This window comes from Silene latifolia, chromosome 7, assembly GCF_048544455.1.
Source record: "Silene latifolia isolate original U9 population chromosome 7, ASM4854445v1, whole genome shotgun sequence".
Lineage (NCBI taxonomy): Eukaryota > Viridiplantae > Streptophyta > Magnoliopsida > Caryophyllales > Caryophyllaceae > Silene > Silene latifolia.
The window spans coordinates 92,529,950-92,540,468 of NC_133532.1; the positions used below are offsets into that span (position 1 = coordinate 92,529,950).

General features: G+C 36.9%; 1 long non-coding RNA gene across 2 annotated transcripts; it reads left to right on the forward strand.

Annotated features, from left to right (window-relative positions):
* Nucleotides 1-6,427: 6,427 nt before the first annotated feature.
* Nucleotides 6,428-10,058, forward strand: LOC141592364 (uncharacterized). 2 transcript variants are annotated; one of them, XR_012521138.1, is made up of 5 exons: nucleotides 6,428-7,248; nucleotides 7,391-7,642; nucleotides 8,860-8,912; nucleotides 9,412-9,465; nucleotides 9,603-10,058. It is a non-coding gene; the product is annotated as an uncharacterized LOC141592364 (long non-coding RNA). The 2 variants fall into 2 exon arrangements; XR_012521139.1 differs by having other exon boundaries at nucleotides 6,429-6,612.
* The last annotated feature ends 461 nt before the right edge of the window (nucleotides 10,059-10,519 follow it).

Genomic DNA, 10,519 nt, shown 5'->3' on the forward strand with positions numbered 1-10,519 from the left:
GCCAAGAGTTCTCTCCAAAGTTATAGCTAAAGCTAGTATAACCTTGATAATGATTCATGTGTTATGGCTAAAGTTAATACAACTTTGGGAAGTTACTCTAGTTATGGCTGGAGCTACTATAACATTGAAGTACGAGTTAAGGTTATAACTGGAACTAACATACCCTGAGATTTATGGCTCAAGGTTATGGTTGGAACTAGTATAACTTTGAGTTTCGTGTCAAGGTTATAGTTGAGGTAAGTATAACTTCAAGTCGTATACGTTGAAGTTATAGTCGAGGTTACTATAACCTCGCATCCAGAGTCCATGTTATGGTTAGGGTTACTATAACATTGAATGGTTATTGTTAAAGTTATAGCTGATGTTACTATAACATTGGTTACTTATATTTGTTTCATATGTTGTATTGTGTTCAACGTGTTATGTCCTTGTGTTTGCTTATATCTTTGGTTGCTCTTATTCATATGATAACAAGGGTAGTCAGTTATAGTATCCTATGAGTTGAGTCGTGATGTTGTTCACGCATGTTAGTACAGTCAGTTATACTGTGCATTTGTTTGTTGGCTAGTGGTATAGATGACGTGCGGTATCAGTTATATACCAAACGGAATGAACTAACGCCACCCATTATGGGATTTATTTGGTCTATGGTCGGGGTGGCCAGATTCGTCAGTTATACGTTCTGGGTCCCGAGTGTCGTTCGGTGTACAGTTATTGCATCGAGAGGTCTGGCCAGGTCTTAGGCATATAGGCAGTGGTGATACGCTATACATAGTACCGTGGAGTATCAGTTATATACTTCACACCGACGGGGAGTCAGTTATACAATCCGTCAGTCAGAGTATCAGTTTTATGCTCTGACAGGTTAGAGTGTCAATTATACGCCCGAGCCGGTGTTCGTTTTATACCCTATGCGTATTGTATGGAAGTATTGGTTATATGCTCTAATCGGTATGACGTGTGGTGTTCACCCTATTCGCTATGCTTTGTTGCTAGCTTTATGCCTTATGTTGCTATTGTGATGGGTAACGTTTGTGTCTCGTAATATGTGTTTCATAGGAGATATCATCTTGAAAGGATTGTCTAAATATGTTTAGTTTAATGATAAGTTTACAGTGGGTTTTCATGAGTATAGATGGTCTCACATGTTTACTAGTTCTGCATTTCAATTGTTAATGATTGTTGGTTATATTCAATTGTTTTAAACATGACTGGGAGAGCATCTAGTTACTCCCGACTGATTGTCGACCCCCATTCTCAGGTTGTTCAGATGTTTGCTGTTTGGATGATATCTTGCTGGGGAAGTGCTGTGCGGCGAGATGAATAATAAATTAGGAGTTTGTTTTGACGTTTTAAGAACCTTCGAATAATGTATTAGTTGTTTTGGTTTTAGTAGCGAACCGGATTGGTCAGGTGTTTCCGCCACCTTGACCCTTTTATCAGTATCGTACTCTGATATTTACTGTAACAACCCGGATCATAAAATAAAGGATAAACTTATATAAAGTAAATATCAGAGTACGATACTGATAAAAGGGTCAAGGTGGCGGAAACACCTGACCAATCCGGTTCGCTACTAAAACCAAAACAACTAATACATTATTCAAAGGTTCTTAAAACATCAAAACAAACTCCTAATTTATTATTAAGCTCGCTTCGCACATTCCCCAAGCAAGCATCAACCAAACACCAACAAACTGAACAACCTGAAAAGGGGGTCGACAATCAGTCGGGAGTAACTAGATGCTCTCCCAGTCATGTTACAGTAATGCTAGCAACAAAGCGTAGCGAATAGGGTAAACACCACACGTCATACCAATTAGAGTATGTAACCAATACTTCCACACAATATGCATAGGGTATAAAACGAACACCGGCTCGAGCGTATAACTGACACTCTAACCTGTCAGAGCATATAACTGATACTCTGACTGACGGATCGTATAACTGGCTCCCCGTCGGTGTGAAGTATATAACTGATAATCCACGGTACTATGTATAGCGTATCACCACTGCCTATATGCCTAAGACCTGGCCAGACCTCTCGATGCAATAACTGTAGACCGAACGACACTCGGGACCCGAACGTATAATCGCGAATGGCCACCCCCGAACATAGACCAAATAAATCCCATAATGGGTGGCGTTAGTTCATTCCGTTTGGTATATAACTGATACCGCACGTCATCTATACCACTAGCCAATAAACAAATGCACAGTATAACTGACTGTATCAATATGCTTGAACAACATCCCGACTCAACTCATGGGATAGAATAACTGACTACCCTACTTCTCATATGAATAATAGTAACCAAAGACATAAGCAAACACAAGGACATAACACGTTGAACACAATACAACATATGAAACAAATATAAGTAACCAATGTTATAGTAACTTCAGCTATAACTTTAACAATAACCATTCAATGTTATAGTAACCCTAACCATAACATGGACTCTGGATGCGAGGTTATAGTAACCTCGACTATAACTTCAACGTATACGACTTGAAGTTACACTTACCTCAACTATAACCTTGACACGAAACTCAGAGTTATACTAGTTCCAACCATAACCTTGAGCCATAAATCCCAGGGTACGTTAGTTCCAGCTATAACCTTATCTCGTACTTCAATGTTATAGTAGTTTTAGCCATAACTAGAGTAACATCCCAAAGTTGTATTAACTTTAGACATAACACATGAATCATCATCAAGGTTATACTAGCTTTAGCTATAACTTTGGAGAGAACCATTGGCCGCCTATCATGCCTCCACTAGGTTTTGATTCGAAAACCCTAATTACGCTCACGATACCCATAATAAACATATAAGCAACATACGACATATAATTAATGCATTGAAACATATACAAACATGAGAAAACATAATTAACATGATAATAAACAATCAAACATGTACTAATCATGCAAAACATCCATTAAATCATATTAATTACATCAATTGGCATAAACACAATTAAAAGAAAACACCTAGTTAGCTTATTAAGCAAATAACCCTAGAGATCGTCTTCAACGATATAAACGTCTTCTTCAGGTGCAACTTCCACGCCTTTATTTAATTTAATAACTACTTTTCTATTATAAGGCCTCCTCGCATTTTAATGTGGTCCAGTCCGATTTATAATCAGATAATCCATTGTATAAACTAATGGACCCAAAGCCCACTTGTTAACCCTCATATAGTCTTATATAAATACAAAACCCTAAGCAAACTAGCAAGCTGTTCTCCCTTTCTTTTGTGCGTGACCTGCCGCGGTCCTCTCTCCATCTTTTCTCTATTTTGTTCTTCTTTTCTCTCTTTGACTCCATTGTTGAATATCTTTCCTTCTACCAAACTCATACATAAAATATATTTTCACAATCCATGCTCTTATCTTTACAACATATTCATCTTCAAATAATTTTATGGGAATTATTTGTATGGACCTTTAGACCTACCTTTAAGGTCTCTTATTTTTAATGGGTAAAGAAGAAGAAAGGTCTTTTATGGTGCTTTTATGGATTTGGATTCGGGTATTCTTTATAGTCGATTTTTGGGGATTCTTACACGTGTTGGATACAAGGATTTGTTGGTCGTTTTCTTTATGGAGGTTTTCATTAATTGCTAATGAGGTAACTAGGTGTTTTCTTTTAATTGTGTTTATGCCAATTGATGTAATTAGTATGATTTAATGAATGTTTTGCATGATTAGTACATGTTTGATTGTTTATTATCATGTTAATTATGTTTTCTCATGTTTGTATATGTTTCAATGCATTAATTATATGTCGTATGTTGCTTATATGTTTATTATGGGTGTCATGAGCGTAATTAGGGTTTCCGAATCAAACCCTAGTGGCGGCATGATAGGCGGCCAAGAGTTCTCTCCAAAGTTATAGCTAAAGCTAGTATAACCTTGATGATGATTCATGTGTTATGGCTAAAGTTAATACAACTTTGGGTAGTTACTCTAGTTATGGCTGGAGCTACTATAACATTGAAGTACGAGTTAAGGTTATAGCTGGAACTAATATACCCTGAGATTTATGGCTCAAGTTTATGGTTGGAACTAGTATAACTTTGAGTTTCGTGTCAAGGTTATAGTTGAGGTAAGTATAACTTCAAGTCGTATACGTTGAAGTTATAGTCGAGGTTACTATAACCTCGCATCCAGAGTCCATGTTATGGTTAGGGTTACTATAACATTGAATGGTTATTGTTAAAGTTATAGCTGAAGTTACTATAACATTGGTTACTTATATTTGTTTCATATGTTGTATTGTGTTCAACGTGTTATGTCCTTGTGTCTGCTTATATCTTTGGTTGCTCTTATTCATATGATAAGTAGGGTAGTCAGTTATACTATCCTATGAGTTGAGTCATGATGTTGTTCACGCATGTTAGTACAGTCAGTTATACTGTGCATTTGTTTGTTGGCTAGTGGTATAGATGACGTGCGGTATCAGTTATATACCAAACGGAATGAACTAACGCCACCCATTATGGGATTTATTTGGTCTATGTTTGGGTGTGGCCAAATTCATCAGTTATACGTTCTAGGTCCCGAGTGTCGTTCGGTGTACAGTTATTGCATTGAGAGGTCTGGCCAGGTCTTAGGCACATAGGCAGTGGTGATATGCTATACATAGTACCGTGGAGTATCAGTTATATACTTCACACCGACGGGGAGCCAGTTATACGATCCGTCAGTCAGAGTATCAGTTATATGCTCTGACAGGTTAGAGTGTCAGTTATACGCTCGAGCCGGTGTTGATTTTATACCCTATGCGTATTGTGTGGAAGTATTGGTTACATACTCTAATTGGTGTGACGTGTGGTGTTCACCCTATTCGCTACGCTTTGTTGCTAGCTTTATGCCTTATGTTGCTATTGTTGATAGGTAACGTTTGTGTCTCGTAATATGTGTTTTCATTGGAGATATCATCTTGAAAAGATTGTCTAAATATGTTTTCGTTTAATGATAAGATTACAGTGGGTTTTCATGAGTATAGATGGTCTCACATGTTTACTAGTTCTGCATTTCAATTGTTAATGATTGTTGGTTATATTCAATTGTTGTAAACATGACTGGGAGAGCATCTAGTTACTCCCGACTGATTGCCGACCCCCATTCTCAGGTTGTTCAGATGTTTGCTGTTTGGATGATATCTTGCTGGGGAAGTGCTGTGCGGCGAGATGAATAATAAATTAGGAGTTTGTTTTGACGTTTTAAGAACCTTCGAATAATGTATTAGTTGTTTTGGTTTTAGTAGCGAACCAGATTGGTCAGGTGTTTCCGCCACCTTGACCCTTTTATTAGTATCGTACTCTGATATTTACTATAACAACCCGGATCATAAAATAAAGGAAAAACTTATATAAAGTAAATATTAGAGTACGACACTGATAAAAGGGTCAAGGTGGCGGAAACACCTGACCAATCCGGTTCGCTACTAAAACCAAAACAACTAATACATTATTCAAAGGTTCTTAAAACATCAAAACAAACTCCTAATTTATTATTAAGCTCGCTTCGCACATTCCCCAAGCAAGCATCAACCAAACAACAACAAACTGAACAACCTGAAAAGGGGGTCGACAATCAGTCGGGAGTAACTAGATGCTCTCCCAGTCATGTTACAGTAATGCTAGCAACAAAGCGTAGCGAATAGGGTGAACACCACACGTCATACCAATTAGAGTATGTAACCAATACTTCCACACAATACGCATAAGGTATAAAACGAACACCGGCTCGAGCGTATAACTGACACTCTAACCTGTAAGAGCATATAACTGATACTCTGACTGACGGATCGTATAACTGACTCCCCGTCGGTGTGAAGTATATAACTGATACTCCACGGTACTATGTATAGCGTATCACCACTGCCTATATGCCTAAGACCTGGCCAGACCTCTCGATGTAATAACTGTACACCGAACGACACTCGGGACCCAGAACGTATAACTAACGAATCTGGCCACCCCCGAGCATAGACCAAATAAATCCCATAATGGGTGGCGTTAGTTCATTCCGTTTGGTATATAACTGATACCGCACGTCATCTATACCACTAGCCAATAAACAAATGCACAGTATAACTGACTGTATCAATATGCGTGAACAACATCCCGACTCAACTCATGGGATAGTATAACTGACTACCCTACTTCTCATATGAATAATAGCAACCAAAGACATAAGCAAACACAAGGACATAACACGTTGAACACAATACAACATATGAAACAAATATAAGTAACCAACACTAGTAGAAAACATTAATTTGCGGCTCTTCATTTGAGGCGTTTTTGGCAAACAACAGCAAATAGAAAATTAATTTTCCTTTTTTTTATTAAAGTAGAAATTCATTTGAGGCGGTTGTTGAAAAAAAACGCCTTAGAAATTACATATGCGGCGTTTTACTAATAAACGCATCAAATAAGAATGGCTAATATAAAAAGAAAAATGCCATATCCGTATACTCAGTTCCACAACTGTATCCTTCTATTTCTTGTCGACATCCGAAACCCTCTTCTTCAAATCCCTAGATCTTAATCTCTTTTAGCATCCTGTCGAATTCGCTTACCTTCGAATCCATGTTCGTCAACCCTATCCAATACTGGCAATTTCTTTCCTACTTCTTTGTTATTATTATTGCTAAAATTGATTTGTATCGTTTTTCATTTTTCTAATTGATTTCAATCAATTAATTTGGCGGAAAAATGGTGACCGCTCTAAAAATAAGCGCTAACAATCATTGCGGCCTGTTAATATATTTGTATTACTTCGGTTTGTTGATCCTTGGATGAATTGATTGATTCTTTATTTTTATTTTGATTTCTACCTCAACCCCGCTAGATCTGGGTTCATTTAGGGCTTAATCTGTTATGTGTGATGATCGTTGTTCATTTAGGGCATAGAACAACACCGGACACTCTTTTTTATTTCTATTTTTCTTGATCTTGGTCTGAAATTCGTTGATGAATTTGAGATTAATCTATTGCGTATGATGATTTATTAATTTAGCTTACTTATTTTAAGTTTGTTGCTTTTATTTATTTGTTTGTGACTGACTGTGATGTCGGGTTTTTAAACCATGCCTTGGTATTTATCGGTCAATCATTCTGTAAAGAAATTTGTGTTGGGCCAAGCTACTTCCATTACTTTTATGGCGTCAAAGCCTCCAGTTATTTTGTTTTGGTGTGGCTGGAGCAATTTTGGGTCACTCATTTGGGTAAGTAGAGTATTTCTCCATGTGTTGATGTCTCTCAAGTGTGTTGATGAGGGCGTCAATTATGTTATTCAATTGTGTGACTGTTGATGAGAGCGTCAAATTGTTAACTGTTGATGTCTATTGTGTTATTCAATTTGTGCAGGGCCAAAACGGTTGACTATTGATCCTCATTCAGCCAAATCTCCTGTTCCCTGCATCTTTAGCGCAAACTCGGCCACCACCATTCCTCTTCCACTGCTGTTGCGCGTACAAAATTAACACCAGTCCTCTTTAGCTGTCGTTGCGTCTCCCTCGCCCACTGCTCAGTGTCGTTTCTGTCTCAACCTGGCCTACGCCTGCATCTCTCAGAATCTCGATGTCCCACCACAATTAGCACGGTGCCCATTGGGCGCAGGTTGTTGTTCTTACTCACATCCTCTCCATCTCCTTATTCGCTTTTCTATGTTATAAGTACTCTGTGTTTTATTTCAAATTTTCAATTGAATAATTCCATTTACTTAGTTAGGGTTTACAGATAATTGAAATTAAGGGTTTTCATTTTGTTCGAACCCACCTTATTTTGCATACATGGTAATTGTTATTTCATAGAAATTAAGCTTATTTAATCATATGCTTATTCTCGAACATTACTCATCTTTGATTTGTTATCATTTAACCAAACCCAGCTGAAGGTTTACAGATAATTCAAAGTATAATTGACTAAGAATTTCCTCAGACATGAAGACATTGATTGGTTTCTTAGGTTGGAATTGTAATAGCTATTAGTTTCTATAGAAGGTAGATGAATAGGACAGCTTCTTCTATTCTAAATAGGCTGTAATGGTATGGTATTACTTGTTTAATGAAATCTCTAGGTCTAATAACTTTTCTGTCCTGGTTCAGACATTAATTTATTCTGGTTTAAATTTTTTAAATTTCAGACTTGTAGGAGGCAGACCAATTAACTAATCTGTAATTCTTGATGCAGTAGAAATATCGATGGTAGAATAGCTTGGCCTAGCTAAACTAGACATCAACTTTTAAGAGGTGGTGAAGTAATAGAGCCTATTGAATTTCTAGTGCTAGCAGAATCCAAGTAGTAAAAGTCTTTACCCTGATTGGTAAAGAAACTGAATAGTTAATTGGTCTGATTATGTATTAGTAAAGGTCATCGGTCATCGGTCATCATGGTCGGACTAAAATGGGTTCGATTCAAGTATGGACTGAACAAAAATAAGCATAGACTATACCAATTACATTCCTGTCCAGTCAGGTGAGCATTTCTGGTCTGAATGGTTCTGTACAGCCTTACTGACAGCTACTTTTCTTAAAGCATCATCGTTGTTCATCATCTTGTGTATCGTCAGACGCAAGTAGATGTTTGAGAGCTACTGTGCTTTTCTTCAGTTTTGGTTGCGGGCACACAGCACACTTGAACATCATCTTTGCCCTTTCATTTAAGTTTTTCTTCATTACATTCCTGTCCTTCAGATTATTTGGCAGCAGTTGTTCCGAGCTATGAGAAGTCAGAGACGGAGTCTAAGCTATTCTACCGTCGAAATTTTAAATTTTAAAATTTGATAGGCTCTATTACTAATACACCAATTAACTAATCTGTAATTCTTGATGCAGTGTGTTCGTGTGTTGAATGTCGAGCTCAAAACTTCCTCGACTTTACTGTTGAGGTAACTTGCGACTTGTTTTTTATACTATTCATTTTTGCTGTGATTCACTGAGTTTTTCTGTTTTGATTATGTTTCAGTACTTGACATTTTGTCCTTCCTATTTAAGGTGTTGTGAGAGTTTTAGCTTGCTTCAATAATCTGTGGTTACTTGAACTAGTCTGACCTGGAAAGAGTTTTATATAATAGTCTGACCACAGTGAGCAAGACTTCTGATTGTAGCTCACATAGCTTATCGATTTTCTCTTTCGTTAGGAGTGATCCCAATGCTCCATTGTTCTGTATCTTTTAATTTCACGTAATCTAGGTCTAATCTGCTAATTGTGCTTTTTTTAGTGCTGTGTTGTATATTGTGATTAGTTTCCTAGTAAGAGCCCATAATTGGGCTGAATCCGGATAGAAGACTGAAAAGGATTCCCTTGTTTGGGATATAGGTATGCTACTCTAAATTTGTTGTGGCCATTTTACACTTATTTATTAACCATATTTCGTTCCATTGCAGTGAAAACTGAAAAGGATACCCAAATGTACCTATACCATGTCCAAATATACTCAGGTAATTGTCAATATTGTTCCTGAAAATTGGTAATCTTTGGGTCTCCATTCATACAAGTTCTTATTTGATCGAGTTGCTTTTAATTAGTTCATTCTGTTTTACCTGAAGCAGTCTGTATCTATGTTTTCTATTCTCAGGTCAAAAGAAGTAGTGCACTCGCCTAAGTGATCCAGAACACCCTACTGCTACACCTTGAAATTTGAAAAATAGATGGCTCTAGTGTAGCAGCCGCAGAAGCTCAACTACTCAAGTGTTAGGGAAACTTGAAATTAGAAACTGGTTCTTATTCAGAGTTTGGTTTATAAGAACTACTAATAGATACATTTCAAGAAGATGATAAGCTTGTGTCTTTTAGTGAATAAGTTATCTGATGCTAGGCTTGTCGTTTGCTGAGATGGTGTGGCTGCTAGGCTTGTAGTCGGTTGAGTTGGTGTTTGCCGCTAGCCTGCTAGGCGTCTAGAGTATTTATTTAAATTCAAGTTTTAGATTGCATTTGTATTATTTTTGGACCATGTATATGTTTTATTTCTATTTGATGTATGAATTTAGAATATTTACTAAAAAATCATTTAAGATTGTATTATAGAAGAATATATATGAGAGTTTAACTAAAATCATACCGTTTTGATTATATTTTGTAAAAAAAAAAAAAAAAAAAATTTTTTTTTTCAAACGCTATTTTCTGCGTTTTTTTGAAAAAACGCCGCAAATAAGATTGTTATTTGCTGCGTTTTTTCAAAAAAACGCCGCAAATAGACATTTATTTGTGGCGTTTTTTAGACGCCGCAAATAACTTTGCTATTTGCGGCCCTGCCATTTGCTGCTACATAAAAAACGCCGCAAAAGGCTCCTTTTTTGGAGCCACAAATAAATATTTTTGTACTAGTGCAATGTTATAGTAACTTCAGCTATAACTTTAACAATAACCATTCAATGTTATAGTAACCCTAACCATAACATGGACTCTGGATGCGAGGTTATAGTAACTCGACTATAACTTCAACGTATACGACTTGAAGTTACACTTACCTCAACTATAACCTTGACACGAAAC